General features: G+C 31.7%; 1 protein-coding gene across 1 annotated transcript in view; it reads right to left on the bottom strand.

The window, feature by feature from the left end:
- Positions 1-5,038, bottom strand: part of LOC111042420 (Krueppel homolog 1-like) — a 100,016-nt gene extending 94,978 nt beyond the window's left edge. Inside the window, exon 1 of the mRNA XM_022327018.1 lies at positions 4,859-5,038. The gene's annotated coding sequence lies outside the window, so the exon portion shown is untranslated. The remainder of the gene's footprint in view (positions 1-4,858) is intronic.
- Positions 5,039-18,399: the final 13,361 nt, after the last annotated feature.

Raw genomic sequence — 18,399 nt, 5'->3', positions numbered from 1 at the left:
AGTTGATGAAGCATTGGAAAATTATATTTAAGCACAATACGCTGTTTTTTCTTCCCAATAGGTGAAAAAGTGACTGCTCAAATTGGATAAATATTATTCATGGGTGCATCAATATGTTCAATATACAGTAGAAGCATAACTCACACTCCAGGTTACAGAAAAGGCTATGGAGATTACCGCACGCCTCAAAATTACTGAATTCAGGGAATCGACTGATTGGCTAAACAGATTTCGAAGTATTGCATGACATTTTTTTAAATTCCCATATAAGACGCTTTTTAGCTTAAGACACTCTAGGGAGCTCGTCCCTTAAAAAGCGACTTAAGTGAGTTTTACTGTATATCGAATACTAGTTACTTCCGTGCCGTTATATATAAATCAATTTGAAGAATCTGGACACCAACAATTCCAAGAAGTTCATTAAAGATTACCACTAGACATTGGCAATCTATACTGAATAGATTATTAAGACTGTATGACGTATGTAATGTATACTGTATGTATACCGGCAAAGGCTTAACATACAAATAGGTTGACGTCTAACTTGTGCAGGAGAGAAATTTCGGTCTTCGGCAAATTTGGACACACAGCACACGTCACCGGTGACTGAAATAACTGTCATTTCCAGTCCGCGATATCATACAATAATAAAATATACTATTTCATCTTAATAGTGAAAAATTATTTTTTATAATATTTGGTATATTTATAATACCTACTATGTCGTTAAGTAGTTAATGTGTAATTTCTTATTCGTTCAATATTTTAAATAATTGTATTGTCTACTTTGCAGGCTCTGTGGTGTAACTATACGTCTATACCACTTTATTAATACAAGTATAATATCATCAAACAAACACTAATTTACAATATTATAGTAACTAAAAAGCCTTAATTAGTGAATTGTGCAAGTATAATTAGTTTTTCTAATTATCATTGATTAATATGTGGAGGCTGTGTGGGCCTATATCAAGCACACATTCATGTACTTATATAAGCGTCTTAAATTAAATACTATAGATAGGTTCCTCAGTTCCTCCTATATATTGTACTTAAATAATACTTTTACATTTTACAATGAAGTATAATAATACTATAGAGTTCAACAGAAATCACTGATAATTATCATTAAATACCTGTAAGTGAAATTCTTAATTTATAAACGCTATCTCTCCATTGCCATATGTCGTAGGTCAAAGATTACAAATCGACAGGTAGGAAACTAGGTGTATCTTGAATAAAATACTAGGCAGAAAATGTCCTTTTTACCTTTTTGCTCAAGTTTTCAACTTATTCGTTTTAATATTGAAGTTATTATAAATAATTGTTGTTTAAAATTTAATCCTGATAATATACTATTTTAGTTGCACGGATTACAACATAATAATTTACTATAATCTGGTTAAGACCATATTGTCAATCGTGGTTATTGTTTTGTACTTTTTTACAAAGTTAAAAATATATAATATGTGCAGTTGAAATTATCTAGATGCTAAGTTATTATGTTATAATATATAGCTTTGATATACATATCTCGCGTATCAATTTATAGAATGTATAAATATTTTATTGTAAAAAATTATTTTTCAAAACATTATAAACTCATAACAATTGTTTAGCATTTAATATTTATTTTTTAACCAGCTAGGTACGAATTATTAATTATACCATAGACCTAGCTAAATAGCAGCCTACCAAATAGAAGATTCGAATATAGTGCTATAGTGTTGTAAAATGATTGTTGTTGAACATCGGCCGACGTATTGGACGTATTGGACCATACTGCAACCGACGAAACAAAACTGATTGTTTATTGAACAGCAATATCCAAAATAAACATAGAATTAAATATAAAATGCATTATCGTGACCCTACTAGACTGACTTGTATAATATAATTTTTAAGTTAATTATAATTTAAAATCAATGTATTCTGAAAATTATGTTAAAACTATCATAATTTACAATGATCTTGTGAAAGTTAAAATTAAATTGTTCAGTCTACCTACAAATATGAATTCTTCGAAGAATAAATGATTTTAATTTTATGACTTTTATTGGTCATAAGGCTAAATCAGAGATATCTGATAATATTATAATAATTTTCTACAAAACGCAATTTTGAAAAACTTGGTTTTGATATTGAACATTTTCCAATCTGCAACCATCGAACAAAATATGTTTGGACATTTTAAAGGTTAAACTGAAGACTTTTTTACCAATTCAACTTGAAAATACCAACTAGTTACCTATTATATAGCTATATTTTGCTACTACAAAGAAATCTATAAATCATTAATATGTTTTTGTTAATAAGTAACCACAACGAAAACCTTACGAAAAATCGGTCAGAAATAAAAAAAATGATTTCAACCCAAAGAGACGTATTTATGTTAAAAATAGTAATTAGAGTTGAATTTTCATATTTAAAATTGATTGTCCGTTTTAATAATCAAAATAGTGGTTTACATAAATGATATTTTAATTAATTTTGCTTATTCAATTAAACACTAAATATAAATTACCGATTTTAAAATGTGTTCGTAATATATAAGCCAGTTATCATCTTCATTGATTAGTTTACATTATTGTAAAGGCAAAAAGATTTTAAAAACAAAATAAAAATGCAAAGTTGCAACTTTCAGTTTTCTTGGAATAATATGTTTTTCTTATATTATTATACGATATAATTATAGAATATGTTGATCTGTTTGAAATAATTTTGATAGAGGTCTGTTTTAAAACCTTAATTAACTTCCCATGGTCCGGAATAGTTCCTAGGTGCCTATATTTTTATCTTCATTCAAAACCTTTACAACATGCAATAGCTAACTTAGTATATTTAATTATTTGAAGCAATTCAGTCTATTGCACCAAAACACCTGAATTATTGGTACAAAAACGGCTTAGAAAACCTATACTCACGTACTTCATAATCATAATAATGCAACATTAAAATTGATAACAATCGAGAATTTTTTTGTTTTCTAAATAAATTTATATTTAAATCGTATATTTCAGTGATTATGGTTGAACTTATGTCTCACACTGTCTGCAAATTGCAGAGCAAATTAATTTCGAAGTTCCCGTAAAGCCCTGATGTCTTAACTTCATATCTAACTATTATAGTATTGTTAATTATATTGTTCATATTTTATTCTATAGTAAGTAATCACCTAACTATTTTATATAAAAACAAATACTTGTTTTTAAAATGTAGAAACAAATACCTATTATTCAAATAGTTCGATTAGATCAAAACAATGTTTTAAATAGTACGATAACCATCTACACCTTAATATTATAATACTGTATGTTATATTATAGAGGTACTTAAACCATATGATATACGTCTGCAAGAACAAAAATAATTTAACGTTTGACGTAAAATGGAAACAATTGAATTTGATTACATTATTCAAATTCGTTGAATGAAATTGCATTTAAGACAAAACGAGTATTTGAATATGTTCAGTTTAAAAGTATAATAATTATACTTGAAACCAGAAACTCGTTTATGCTTCACTGGGTGTATGACTATTACTATTATTTTATTTTTTATTTAATATAATAGCGTGGGTTAACGTTGGTAAAAAGGTCCATCGGTTGTTGTTATAACATATTATTTGGTAAATAAAGCAATAATCAAATTAGGTGTGCGTAGAAAAAAAAGGTTTTCTTATGTGCCAGGAGAGAGTAAAATAATAGATAAATGCTCAATATTATTTTATTAAGCATTTGAATAATTTAATGTATAACAGTTATTCATTGAAGCATTATGCTCCAACTATGATTTATTATAATTCGTTAGATTAAGAAACTAATTATATAAAGATCCATTATACTTAAATAGATTGTGTGTTGTGTTAGTTCTGATTTATATCGACAAATACATAGAATATTGCTGATGAAAATGTATTCATTATTCCAATGGGGTTTTATGAATTCGTGAGAAACCTCCCCTCGAGCTTTAATCAATATTCGTAGGGACCGTACAGCGTCAGAAGCAACCTATAGGGGGTTATGAGTTTCACTGTTATTTACTACCATCCAAAATGGCCGGGCGACCATAGAATAATGATCAAAAATAATTTTTATGGTGTACGATAAATCGCCTCCATAGCATAACTGCAAAGAAGGAGGTAAAATATTTTAATCAAATAAAGAAACACTCTTCTCTTTAATTGACATTAAAAGCAAAGTTGAAAATATGAAACAAAAACGTTTTAAATTAGGTATAGATAGTTACGCAACAATATAATACAGACAATAAATAGGTAACAATAATTATTGTAATCACTTTTTATTTCAAGCACGTAAAATATTAAGTATTTAAATTTTTCTGTTCAATAATATTACAAAATAAGGGAAGCAATATTACTTATATAAGAATGTTTTTTCCTCGAGTATTATTTAAATGATTTATTTATGAAAATCATTTCAGAGGTTACAGACGAAAATATAATGTACAATATTTTATATGCAATTTTATCATACTGTAGACTGGATAAATTATTTTTGAAATAAATCACGGATCAAATATAGAATAGTGGCGGTGACGGCCAATTCAACGTATTCGGTTTTAGTAAAAATAAAAATCCTCTAGTTGATGGACGTTTTGTGGTAAACGTTGATGGTGATATTACATTAAAACGACTGCCAGACACGAGGGTCGTGATATATTATTATCATTATCATCGTCGTTGGATTGGATTTCGGATTTTCCGGGAAAGGGTTCGTCGGTTTAATTAATGCGTTTTCGCAGTATAATTTAAAATACAGTGAGTTATAAAGTACTCTAACTATAAATTGTGTTATAAAATATGAAAAATAAAGGGTGGAAAATATAGTATGCATACCTCGTGCAGGATCGAGGGCAAAAACTGCGGGCGACGTTGCAGCGCACGCGCGGATGGATCAGCAGAACAGCAGCACTGGACGACGACAACGATGATATTATTACGGTATACAATATTATTCTAATATTATATTATTATATTCGACGAAACTCGCTACATCAACCCCCGAAACGTACTATCATCATGACGGGTACGGGTAAATCAAATTGTTACGCGCTCAATGAATACTGCTATAATATTATGCGATTGATGCGTACACGGAACTATATTATTGTAATTCCGCGAAATCCAACGCGGCGGCGGCGGTCATATTAATAATAATTCTGACGGCGGGACGCACTCGCGACGGATTCACGTCGTCGGCGGCGGCGGGTGGAAATTCGCGCGCGAGGCACACGGTTCAGCGACGGCGGCGATGCGACTCGGACGGTGCGCAAGGTACGACACACGACACTGGTGCAGCGTACACGCGGCGCGGGAGATCGCGGCCGGTTTGCATGTCCTGTCGGCTGTCGGCGGCGGCGGCGGGGCCGGTTGTCGGACGGTGGAGACGGTAGTCGGCCGAGGTCGGTGCACAAGACGAAGACGGGGTCCGGTGTGCTATCGGCGAGGAATGGCGAGAGTGGTCGCAGCAGAGTCGCGTATTATTATTATTATTATTATTATAGGTATATCGTTGGAGAGAGAATGAAAATATAAGCGAAACAACAACGGCACACACGCACGCACGCTCTCACACAGCCACGTACGGCAGAGTGTGTGTATGCGGGTGTGTGTGTGTGTGTGTGTGTGTGTGTGTTTGCTCCTAAGTTTGCGTGCGTTTTGCACGTATATAAGAATAGAATCGCCGCATTTGAATAATATTATTCGTTGCGTGCCGACGCCGCGGTGGAAGGGGTCACCGGGTGTTCCCCCGTAGTGGTCGTCGTCGTCGTCGTCGTCGTCGTCGTCGTCGTCTTCGTTCGGGCCCGTTCTCACAGCAGCACGACCTCCTCTCGACCACCCCCGCTCGACGGTAAATTTTTATTTCTCATTACGAGGGTCGATGGTCCGCGGGGTGGTGAACCGGTTGTGCGAAAGTTTTTTTAAAAAAAATTTCTTTTCGAAAATTTCACCATCCCCCCGGCGTCAGCAGGGGGATCCGTGAGAAAATCTGTGCCGGTGGGGCGCGCGAAAATAAAAAGTTCGAAGTGTCAACCGGTTCTTCTGAAAAAAGCGCTTACCCCCCTCGCCGCGCCGTTCATTTGAGGGTTGTGCGTGGGCGTCCGGGAGGGTGCAGTGGGGTTTGTTTACTGCTGCACTAGTGTAAAACCCGTTAACAATGGTATATTTTGTGTTATCGTGGTTCAGTTTTTCGATTAGATAATTTTGATTAGTCATTGTCTGTTTTAACACACTATTACATTAAATAATATGAAATAATTACATTGCGGCGTGCAAGGTAAATTTTATTGTAACATTATAATATTACATACAATATTATAATACGCTAAGACGCTATGGCGCTTCTGACATTTTTACTGTAGCCCAAGTGACCTATACAACTCGGATGTAGCACCAAATAAACGATGCACAAAAAAATTAATTTTTAATATAAAGAAAATCTATTTTCAAGTCATTTTAATAATTGGTACATGGTTTTTGTTATATAATACAATCGATATTATTTCCCCGTAAAATCAGAATACAGAGTTTAAAATATTAATATATTATAATATTATATTATACTATAATATTAAGCGTCTGCAAATCTTGTATACCTATACATATACAAGAATACTTTTACAAGTTACAACTATAATAACACGTGATTCTTAAAATAACGAATAGGTAACGAATATTTTCAAACCGTCCTCAAGTAAGTTTTTTTCCCTTCCGCCCGCGCATCATACTGTGCCCGTGAGAAACCATAAAAGGGGGACCCGGAAAAAAAAGTTCGACGCACTGACCGGTTTAGGCGGGCGAAAAAACGCGCTACCTATTCATTCGTGGAGGGTTCACCCCTGTTTATAGGACACAATTTTTTCGGAATTCCATGGGAACGGCCACTGTGCATATGGGAATTGGTATTGAGTTGAAATAAATTTTTTTAAATTGGCACAAAGGTACAAAACTTTTGCGAAACTGGTTTGCTGAGACAATAAATAATAATACCGATGGAAAAATTTTTATCAGCTACAATTTTTTTTTTTTTGGTTGTTGTTGCCTACAGGTTTCTGGTCACAGGATTTCCACACATAATAATATAATAAGAGTACCTATACACCCTATACACAGATAAAATATTTTTTCTCAGCTCTGCAGCACGTCGTTAGGGAGGTAGATTCCTAGCTCTGCCGTTGGTCAAATTAGTATAAGTTTTTTTTGTAAGTTGTTATTATATACTTTATTTGCATTACCAAAAAAAAGTTAACCTTTTATATTATATTATCTGCAGAACTCTTCAAAATCTTCCGTTACAGCCTATTATTATTATGTACGTTATACTTATACCCGTTAGGCGTGATAACACCCGTAATTTATGTATCTATATTCTATGTACAATCTTTCCGTCCGTTCATCTGAGTGTAGACAATATAATATATTCAAATGTGTATACATTATTGCTTAATAATGTTATACACCTTTGATAATATTTAGGAATTTAACATAAACATTTATTATATCCTTCCCTTCAACTTATAATAGTACAACACATTTCAGTAGTACCTACTACAGCAGTGCCAACACAATATATATTTGTGCTGATCAGAAATAAATTGATAATTTATGATTGAATATTGTACAGGAACTGATTTAACTATTACAAAAGGTTTGGTTTATACAAGTACCTACATTTACTTACTAAAATATACGAGTAGGCACTATGTATTCGTGAACATAATAAATATTATATTTTACATTGAACAAAAATCAGAAGTAGATTTATATTTCCAAATTCTGAGAATTCTTCTATTTCATTGTACTTATTTGTATTTGTATTGCTTTTTAAATTCTTGATTTTTCCAGATTGTCAAATTTGCATGTGTTATCTAACCAATAAGTGTTAAAAATTAAAAAAAATATTTAAAAGTTGTTCATAAGATTTCACTCACTATAGTTGATGTTGTGAATGGAACATAGACTATAGGAAATATGATGGACGTATGTGAGGGGGGAGGGGGGGTTGTAAAGCCCAGTCAATTTATTATTAAGCTTATAAAACAATTTAATTAAATTTTCATAAACCGCGAACTATATTAAATTAAATATTGTGTCTTATGGGATAAAATCCAATGACAATTAAATCAATCGTAATAGTACCTATCACATATTTAAAGGGTCTCTTTGTTAAAATATTCAATATAAACTACAGACAGAAAAGCCATTGATAAAACTCTATACCAAATGTATGCAATGATGTAGATATTAAATGAAGCCATCAGATAATAGGTATCTATACAAAATATAATATTGTTGGACTACGGCGAATAGTGTGGTCTGTAGAGGTATGTTTGATTAATAATTCTGTCATGTGGCATAAATATAACTGAATAAATAACCGTTTGCAAAATCAATGAAATAAATTTTATTGATATTTTCCAACCTACGATTTTAATTAATTTATCTTTTAATGTTAGTTACACATTTTAAAATCGAAGAAACCTTAAATGGTCTTTAAAATTGCATACTATATCTTCATATAAGTTACTTATTTTATCAACACTGAAATATTAAAGAATATCGTACAAATTGTACTTTATTAGATATATTGTAACTAGCTATTGAATAATATGTTAAAATATGTTTCATCAACAAATATTTTTATATATTTAATAAAATTTTCTCTTTGGTGTAATACCAATTGAAAATTACGTACAGTTTACAACATTTAATCCAAAACTCCTTTCTCCCCCTAGTTATTACTTAGAACTGGTCAAGAGAATTATTTAAAATGAAGATATTTCAATTGTATTTTATAATAAATTATGACTTGAATTTATTAAATGCACCTATTTTTGCTTATCATAATCATAAAATATTTCTTACTTTTTCTTTGTAAATTTCACTGTTTTCTTGGAATATAGATTTGTAAATTTTACTAACCCACTTACCGAAATCTTAATGCTAAGAAATTGTATATTGTTTTTTATTTTATTTATTTTATATATGTGTCTGTGTTTAATGTTTATCATACTCATAGTCACATAAATTGAAAATATTATCTGTAACGTACGTATTTTCTTGGAAAGCTGATTAGAAATAATCTAAAATACAAATAAAAATAGGATTTAAATTCGCCTATACTATTTTTTTAAATCATGCACACATATAATATTTATATTTAAAATATATTATAGAGTAGATGCAATATTTAACATAAGGAAATCGACATTATAACCTATTTTCATATCAGACTATTAAACTACAAAAATACCACCCACAAAGAAAAAAAAAATGTCAGCAATTCACATCATATAATGCGCATTGAGGTGGTCTTATCAATCGAAATATTATTTGCTACGTTAACAATAACGTTATAGCTGGTTCTTTGGATATAATATGTTACCTCATATTAATTATAATTTATAGTACACCTGCTTAAAATTGAGAGTAATATATCACAAAGAAAATGTGTAGAAAATGGTAAATATGAATACTGGAATCAGATTATAAAAGGCATGTTAATATTGTTCTATAATTCAATCAGAACAATGAATTATTAGAATTAGAGTTAAGTTATAACTGAACGCATGTGGCTTAACATTATTACACAAGTTTTCAAAATGTCACGCATTGTATCAGAAATAAATAATTGAGCTTTATGACATCATATACGATGTGTCAATGTATCTTGGTATGTATGTTAAGTCGGATGTAAGAAGTTAACTTTAATCACAGTGTATCGGTCTGAAGTCTGATATCTGTATTTATGTAAATTAGTTCTCATTAAAGTATTTGCATTTTTAAATGATTTGTTTAAGAAGACGCCACTTACTGTAGGGTCTCAGCAAATCATACTATAAATTACGATTAGCAGTTCAAATTTTATGTTATTAGCAAGCTCAAAATATTTTAGAGAAGTTAGCTACTTATCATCATACTTAAAGATAATGACATTATCGGAGTTTTATCGTTATGTTTTTAGGATATTTTAGTTTTTAAGCGAGTTGTGACTTTAAGAGTATAAGTTTGTAAAATATTAATATTTAAAAATTCTCATAATTCACTATTAATAGTTCAACTATTGAAGAATCGTCAAAAAGGAGAGAACACAGATGATGTTCTTGCTTTTAAGTTTGATAATAGGTCATTACTCACTCAAATAATCTTACAAGAATTACAGGCCAAGTCATGTATGGTTCATTGGTTCATGCTCACTTGAAACGGTTTTCAACACAGATATCATGGACGTTCTTATACCTCTAGTTAGGTATACGTTAAAATGTAGTACAGTGTGATATAGATAGGTCATTGGTTTACCTGATATTCCTCCTACGTACGTCGTAGTTAGTAGTTTACCGTAAATGTACCTATTATATTATATAGTAGGTACCTATTATATTATTATATAATGCTCATAAATCTCGTCGAGGAGCCCAAGCTAGGAGAGTTTGTTGGAGGCGAGACGATAAGTCTATAACGGTATATTTGAGACGTGGTGCTATCGCAAGTTTTCAATCTCTTATCACACACACACACACACAAGCAAATGCCACGTACAATAATAGCATTTATGTATTATTATTATTGCCGTCTTCGTCCCTCCTGCGCGTATGTTTTATTGTTCAGCATTGTGGACCATCATGGTCGTTTAGAGTTATGTATCGGCGGCATAGTGTATACGGCCGGCCGGGCGCCTTTTGGTGCGCACGCGCACACGGGGCTATTAGTGCGAGCGCATGTTTGTGTGTATGTGCCGCCGTCGCAAAGTGGAAAATGCACACCGACCCGGCCGGCTGTGGACCGCCATGCCCCCCTTCGCGTCTCGCCGATTGCACACGCACATGCAAAATACGACCGATCCTTTTGCCTCGACGACCGCCGCGGATTCGCGCCAAATTGCATTTTTTTCTCTCCAGTTGCACCGCTGCAGCCACAGTTACATAGCCTCACTGTTATATGTATAGATTGTAGGTGCATCTATATTTCGCCTACTGTTCGGCATTTCTAATTCGAATCGTAAATTTCAATAAATATTACATCCCCTCCTCCAACCAATGATTTTTTTAACTCCATCCCTACCAGCTACTATGTAAAAAAAAACTATAGCAGTATAGAGAGCATCTCGATATTTTTCCTCTACAGTGAAAATCTACGAATCAAAAATATTGCTTTTGTCACTAAGTATCTAACCATGACACCAAAAAACTTATAAGAGAAATAGACCAGAAACAAAAAACGTGCAGCCCAAAAATATATTTATATTAAAAACGTACAATCACGGTAATCTACCGTAGATAACTTAATGCAAACGTGTACACGTTTTTGTAAAACATAAATAAAATAGAATAATATGTAAATATTGGCTTCAAGACCCCTCCAGTTAATACTAGATTTAATAATTCTTATTTTTCATTGCACCAAGTTTATACCTAGTAATTTTGTTTTTCGTAGTTCTAATAATGGACTTTTACATTATAGTAACTATGAACATCTAAACGGCTTTGAATTTTTCTTTGATAATATTAGTTGGTTAAAAAAAATGTTTACTTGTTAGTTATTTTTAAGTTGATACATATACGTTATTATTAATCTATATTGTATGTATTGTAGTGTTGCACTCTGTCCTTACGGCCTTTACTATCAATAAATGTAATATTTTTACAAAGTACAATTGAACATTATGTTTTGAACTTTTAAAGTAAATAATAATAGATTTTGGTCAATACCACGTTTCTATTTAATATTTTATGCATGTAAACTTTAAGGATATATTTTTAGTCGTTTGAGAATTCATCCACATATAATATGTTGTACACTGTTTAAAATGAATAATTTCATAACGTCCATTGTGTTCACACGAATACCAAAAACCAAACCATTTTTCAATTCATATTGTAAGTAAAATGAATGCAATTGTTGATATTAGCGTGAACGCTGCAGGGCCTAACCTAACTTTAAGGTTACCTACCTAACGAAATTCAGGGCCTTAAGCAAGTATACCTGGGTATGATGACTGCCGTCTGCTGACCATGATTATACATATAAGAATCTCATAAGATTTTATCTGCATAACAGTGCTTCCCACTGGTTACCTATGGCTCAGTGTTTCTCAACCCATTGTGGGGACCATTTAAATGAATAATACATTTTTTTAGAAATTTCTAAGACTTTAAACTTATATATTTTATACACTTGTATGAATTAGCACTAGCTCTAGTAATACGATATACATACTTATGAACATAAAGCACAAATATTGCAGTTTTTGTAACGGTTAAAACCCATTTATTTGTTTTGTCATAATTATTTTACATGTATAGCAAATATTTAAAATTTAAACATTAATAATCATAATAGTCGATGACTGAAGGTTAATAAAAAAAAACATTAGGTAATAATCATTCTTAAATTATGATTCTTAATAGCTTTTCTATTGTTGATGATCTGAAATGATTCTGTCTTTGGTTTGTGTATAATTTATTTAACTAATTATCATAGTTGTGTAATTTAGACGTGGTATAGGATTAGCATGATATTCTGTTATTTATTATTGAATTTCCTAATTTGTTGTATTGATTTAAATCATGTTTTGGTGACCCTAAATACCTAATTAGTTGATGACCCCTTAGTTGAGGGACTAAGTCCTAGCTAATATCTAATGGACCCTAGAATCCACAAAATTTAGTATTTTGAATTCCCATCATAATATTATTCTGATATATAATATTTTTACTATCTGATCTTGTGACGGATATGTTGACTGGTATATGTACCAAGTTATCCTACCTTGTTCTGTTCCATAAACCATATCAAGCAATAACGTGATTCATTTATAGAACGTGGTGCTTCATGCAATAAAGATGAACTGAGAAATCATTTATAGAAATTGAAAATCTAACGAGAAAAATGCGTTATCGACAATTTGCGTGATGTTTCACTCGAAAACATTTTTATTTTTATTTTAAAAGGATCTGCAATCACATATTGTATATTTATGCAAATCAAGCACAGCGCAAGCGATCATGTGGACGGATTCTTGTTTTATTACTGAAACGTGCAGTTTATTATGTCGATTTTCGATATTTGATCATGAATTCTTGACAATTCAGTATAAATGATTATGAAACCTATAGTAGCGTGTATCATAAAAAAAATTGGGGTAAAATCGGCCTAATAATTTTAGGTGACCTATCACTCATCATATTGTTATACCGACCTATAAAATTATAAAATGTCCTATTTTTCTTTTACCCATACCCATCCACCTATATTTAAGGTGTTGACTGAGAAACACTTGGACACTATAATATGTTATTTACCACTGAGTCGAAACTCACAGTGTATGTATTAATATTATAAAATTTAATGTCATAGGTCATACTAGATTGTGTTGGTTTTACTAGAGCGTGTTCTGTAGTAGGTACGTACTCCAAAACTTGTATATTATTATTTAAACGATTTCGAGTAGTAATATTGAATTCGCTGGACAGGCGTGGGTCACATTTATGAATATTTTGGAATTAATCAAACTCTATATATAACGGATGTACAGTGGTTATAATATCCGCTCGTACGGTTTTATCTACTATAGCACTTTACGAATTTCTGTACTTTTCGCTTTATGTGTTGCGTTTCATTTTCCTCTCATCGCGTCCATACAGGCCGTATACAATAATATATAGTTTCGTACAATATTATATTATTTATTATTATATATTCGACGTTAATTTACATAATATAATAATATCGTACATTCGTATTGTTGTTTTATTATATCATTAAAGTTTGATTTAGTGGCTCGGCTACTGATGCACGTGGTTTTAGTGTTTTACACAATGCGTTCGAACCATGATTTATATATTATTATCATATACCTACCAACATAGGTACCTATATTAGGTATTATAATACATTATAATATAATATATCCCCACCGCTTCTTGTTTTGTGCATGTACCACTACAGTAGGTACACTCGTACACTACACGGTACATTATATGCACAGAATATACGTCGGCTGGCAGATTCACCAAAATCGAGTATAATATAATCATATATATTATTATTATTCGTCGCCGTCGTCGTCGTCATTTCAACACGTCCTGAATGCTCGCGCGTAATTATTCCCATTTAACCGAGCCCGCGACCATAGAGTTTTGAAGGAAGTACATTTTAGGGCGCGTCGCTTGCATCGCACAATAACGCCGTATTATACATATTAATATAATATATTATTATTGGAGATCGATGACGGTGAGCGAGATGGATAGACGGATGGATGGTCAAACGGTGGGCCGGGACGGGGACAGGCGACGAGAGCGAATTTGCCGACAGATGCGCTCGCCGATACAGACGATGTTGTGCGATAACGTCGCTATTTTAGTGCAATATAATATAGTACATGAACACCTTTTGTCTACAAATTCGTCTGCAATAGTGCCGATACACTGGCACGATTCTGCGTTTGTATAACGGCGAGGGGGTGTTCACTGTTACCTATGTGCATATACCTCCTAATTCCTATATTATGCAACTATATAGTTGCCGGCCATTTTATTTTACTTTTTGGATATAAGCTTACACATGTTATTGTGATATTTTATAATTATATCACGTATGAAACCGTCATGTTTGTCGAACCTGTCCATAACTATTTTATAGACTAATTTGTTTGATAATTATTGGTTTATCATTTATTATATCAGTATTAACGTGTGTCATATTTTCATTGCATTTTTAAACAATCAACAATCTTTATAAATCTAAACTTAACGTTTTTTTTCTAAAAATTTAAATGTACAAACCTGGGATAGCAGATTATTTTTGTAAGTCTTAAAATATAAGAAAATGGTAGGAGCAGCGATACAATTACAATGTTGGTGAAAAACTATTCCCCTAAACTATTGCCCCTTAAGACATACATTATATACCCCGAGCAAATGGAGTATGGCTTGGCACACTCGTTGAAAATTAGCCTAAAAATATTATTTGTCAACCACAGTTTTACTCCCATTATATTATATTATATTTATATCATAATATAATATAAATGTCATCAACAATGAGTTTTTTTTCTTATATTCTGTTTTTAACTTCTCGATTATACCTATTTCAGATCATTGTCCAGCTCGCTGGCTTAATTGCGTCATTTCTTAAGCAACCGTACGCAATTAGAATAATATAGGTATAGATTATGTGTACGGAAATAAACCCCTGTGCCATGAGAGTATAAAAGAACAACAAGCTTATGGCGACGGTGAGGCATCGTTTGAAATATATAGGTATCGCGTACATGTACTATTCACCACCCAGCGTTTTTATTGTATAGATTAAAAAACGGACAACGACCGGCCACTACAACGTCGATGCATAATCGTTTGCAATTGTCAGTTAAACTATTTATTGTGAACACACAAAGTTCGTGAGCCACACCTCATCGGCCATATCACGAGCGACGCATCAGACACTTGCACGAGTGACGACGCGAAAACAATTTGATCGAAAATCGAACTGATCGATATGGATGTAAAGAAAAAGGCCGGTTTCTCCATGTATTCCTGAGACTGATTAACTGACAAAAGAAATATTGTCACGGTTACCGATTTGAGAGAATACTGTACCATACATACTACACGTGGACCATGGATACCATGGGCAACTATATTATACCCTGGTCAAACGGTCGACTGGTCGAGGTGGCCATCATACTGTTCACATGGCTTGCGAGTAGTAGGTGCAGACAATTTTTCTCCATGTCAGCCTACCAATTTTAAATTATTCCTCTTGGAAGAAATAACCAATTAAAAACATAGTAAAAATATTGAAGTATACAAATACTGCTTACTCGTGATAAAATGCACGTCAAAACGTCTATCTGAGAAAAATTAGATCACCTACCGTTTTCGTGTCACCCTTCATGGACTGCTTTGTGTCGTTCTGAGCAACGATATCTCGGCGAAACGAGTATAAACATTAACTTATGCATTATATATTTGAACCTCATCACTTCAAGTTTTCCTCACTTTTGTACCAGGAATTTACCGTGGGTGGCCCAATGTGTAAGACGTACGCAGTAATGGGTATTCAAAATCACGAACACTTGCAAATTATTTTGTGCTTGAAATTTTATAGATATAGCTGTAATTGCATAACATGACTACAACATTTTTTGCCTACTTTTTATGTCATATTAATCAAATTAACCAAACTACCTAATGTGATACATTTATATTATTCATACCTTCAAAAAACTTTGATATTGTATAATTCTTTGAAGTGGTGCATATCGACAATATTGACATTTGCATATCGTAAGAAACTATCTTCTTACGCTTCTTTAAGCAGTTAACGTTTCAAACTATTATTTAAATTTTTGGAGTATATATATTTACATTTGCTTTAAAGTAGGTGAGTTTTAAACGCTTATTTTAAATTTTAAGAATTATCAAAACTCACTAGGTAGGTAAATTCCCCGAATAATGATAAATTAAAAGGTTTTATGCTTATAACATGACAAAAAAAAAAAAACAAAAAAAAATATTTAGTAATATAGATTCTGATAAAGTTATTGGACAATTTAAAAGTAAAAGTAAATTGCTTCACATGGTGCCTATAGCTATTAAGTGTCAGATGTTTTAAAAGTAAACTCCTTGTAATAAACATATTAATTTGTTAAACGTTATGCATGGTTGAAATTTACAGTATTGCTGTGTTTGAATTACTTTGAATACTATGAAATTATAAGTTTTGTATAAATTAACTATTAATATGCCAAATATGGCCAAATAGGCCAAATATGCAATAGAATAATTGGTTGGTATTATGTAGCTATAGAAGAAATTGTTAACATAAAAGAAAAAAGTAAGTAACCACTTTGTTATACAGTAGATCAGTGGATGTCGAGTATACCTCATCATTGAGTAAGTCTCTACAATATACGTACATGTTAAATTTTAATGCAATGTTAAATCATTGCATAGAAAACGATTCTGAGCAAAGGCAATCATCGTCAGCTCATATTATTAAGCATTAGGTTTTTTTATGTTGTTTTATTATTTACCTGACGATCATAAAATAACTGTAGGTATCCTGAGTACTGTGGTCGTGTTTGTTGATACTAAATTGAATATAACATTTACAAGTATCAGTTTATGCCTGATGGAAAGGATAATGAAATATCATCTAATAAGTGTGATCATTCTAAATATAACTCAGAAAACATTTTTAGTTAAATACATTGAAGTACATATATTTTTGTCAACATTATCATTTATCATACATCTATTATATATGTATATTTACCAAATATTTTAGTATTATTTTATGATTAGTGCATTACCTTTGATTAAACGTCCGTATATTTCGATGCTTATTCGAGTGGCTTTCAATAGAATCAAGCGGCTTCGTGCATGGCCTATAGTAAGCGATGTGAAGCTTATCCTATACATACACTCCGATGGCCACAGTATCGTTTGATAATAATTACAATTAGTATGCCTACAACCTATCGAATCATGACATTATAATTTATGCATTATTTTATTTTATACTTTAACGTCTAACATCCACTTACGACAAACAAACTCTATGTGCTAGACCTTTTGTGAGGACTTCTGGCTTTAGACTCTATATAGCACCCAATTTATATACTACTACTACAACTATGCTCATAAAATACGCAATTTTTCTAAAACGTCTTAGTAAAATGTGAATTTGTCAAGATTTTAATAAAATGTTTGTGATAAGATCCTAGGTTTAGTTATATAAATTTGAGGCCAATCAAATGGTGAACCAAACTCATCTCCAACAGTTGATAGAGGCGTGGGTATAAGAATGTATTACAGTAGACGAATACTGGAAGTAAAAATTAATGCAAGACATATTAAATGTATGATTTATATATTGAGTAGCTACATTGTAGGTAAGTGACAACACATTTGAATCACTTGCCAATCTGCAATTTGATGCATTAGTAATATAATGATCAAATGTAATATGTAAATATTTATAAGGCACGATAACATTATAAGTGACTATTTAAGTGATTCGTATAGATATAGTCGCTTTAATTAGGTTTTCATACCCCTTAACATATAATGGATTAAATGAATCAGGCAGTTTATGGGAAATATAAAACATTGAGTTTTGGTTAGTTAAATAGCCGGTCCGATCCCAGTCACCATAATAATCTTTCTGTAATTTTTTGTTTTTTTTTTTCACGATATTATATTTTATTCGGATACTTAGATATTAAATCGATTTTTAAATCAGCTTAAGAGATTATAATATATATAATATTTTAACATAATTATCAATCCTTAATACAATTATTTATTCATGCATTATTGATATTACTAACAAATTGATGAGATCAACAAACTGTTGATTCTATCTGT

This window comes from Myzus persicae, unplaced genomic scaffold (assembly GCF_001856785.1).
Source record: "Myzus persicae strain clone G006 unplaced genomic scaffold, MPER_G0061.0, whole genome shotgun sequence".
Lineage (NCBI taxonomy): Eukaryota > Metazoa > Arthropoda > Insecta > Hemiptera > Aphididae > Myzus > Myzus persicae.
The sequence above is the reverse complement of the archived record's forward strand: the minus strand, read 5'-3'. Positions and strand labels throughout refer to the sequence as shown.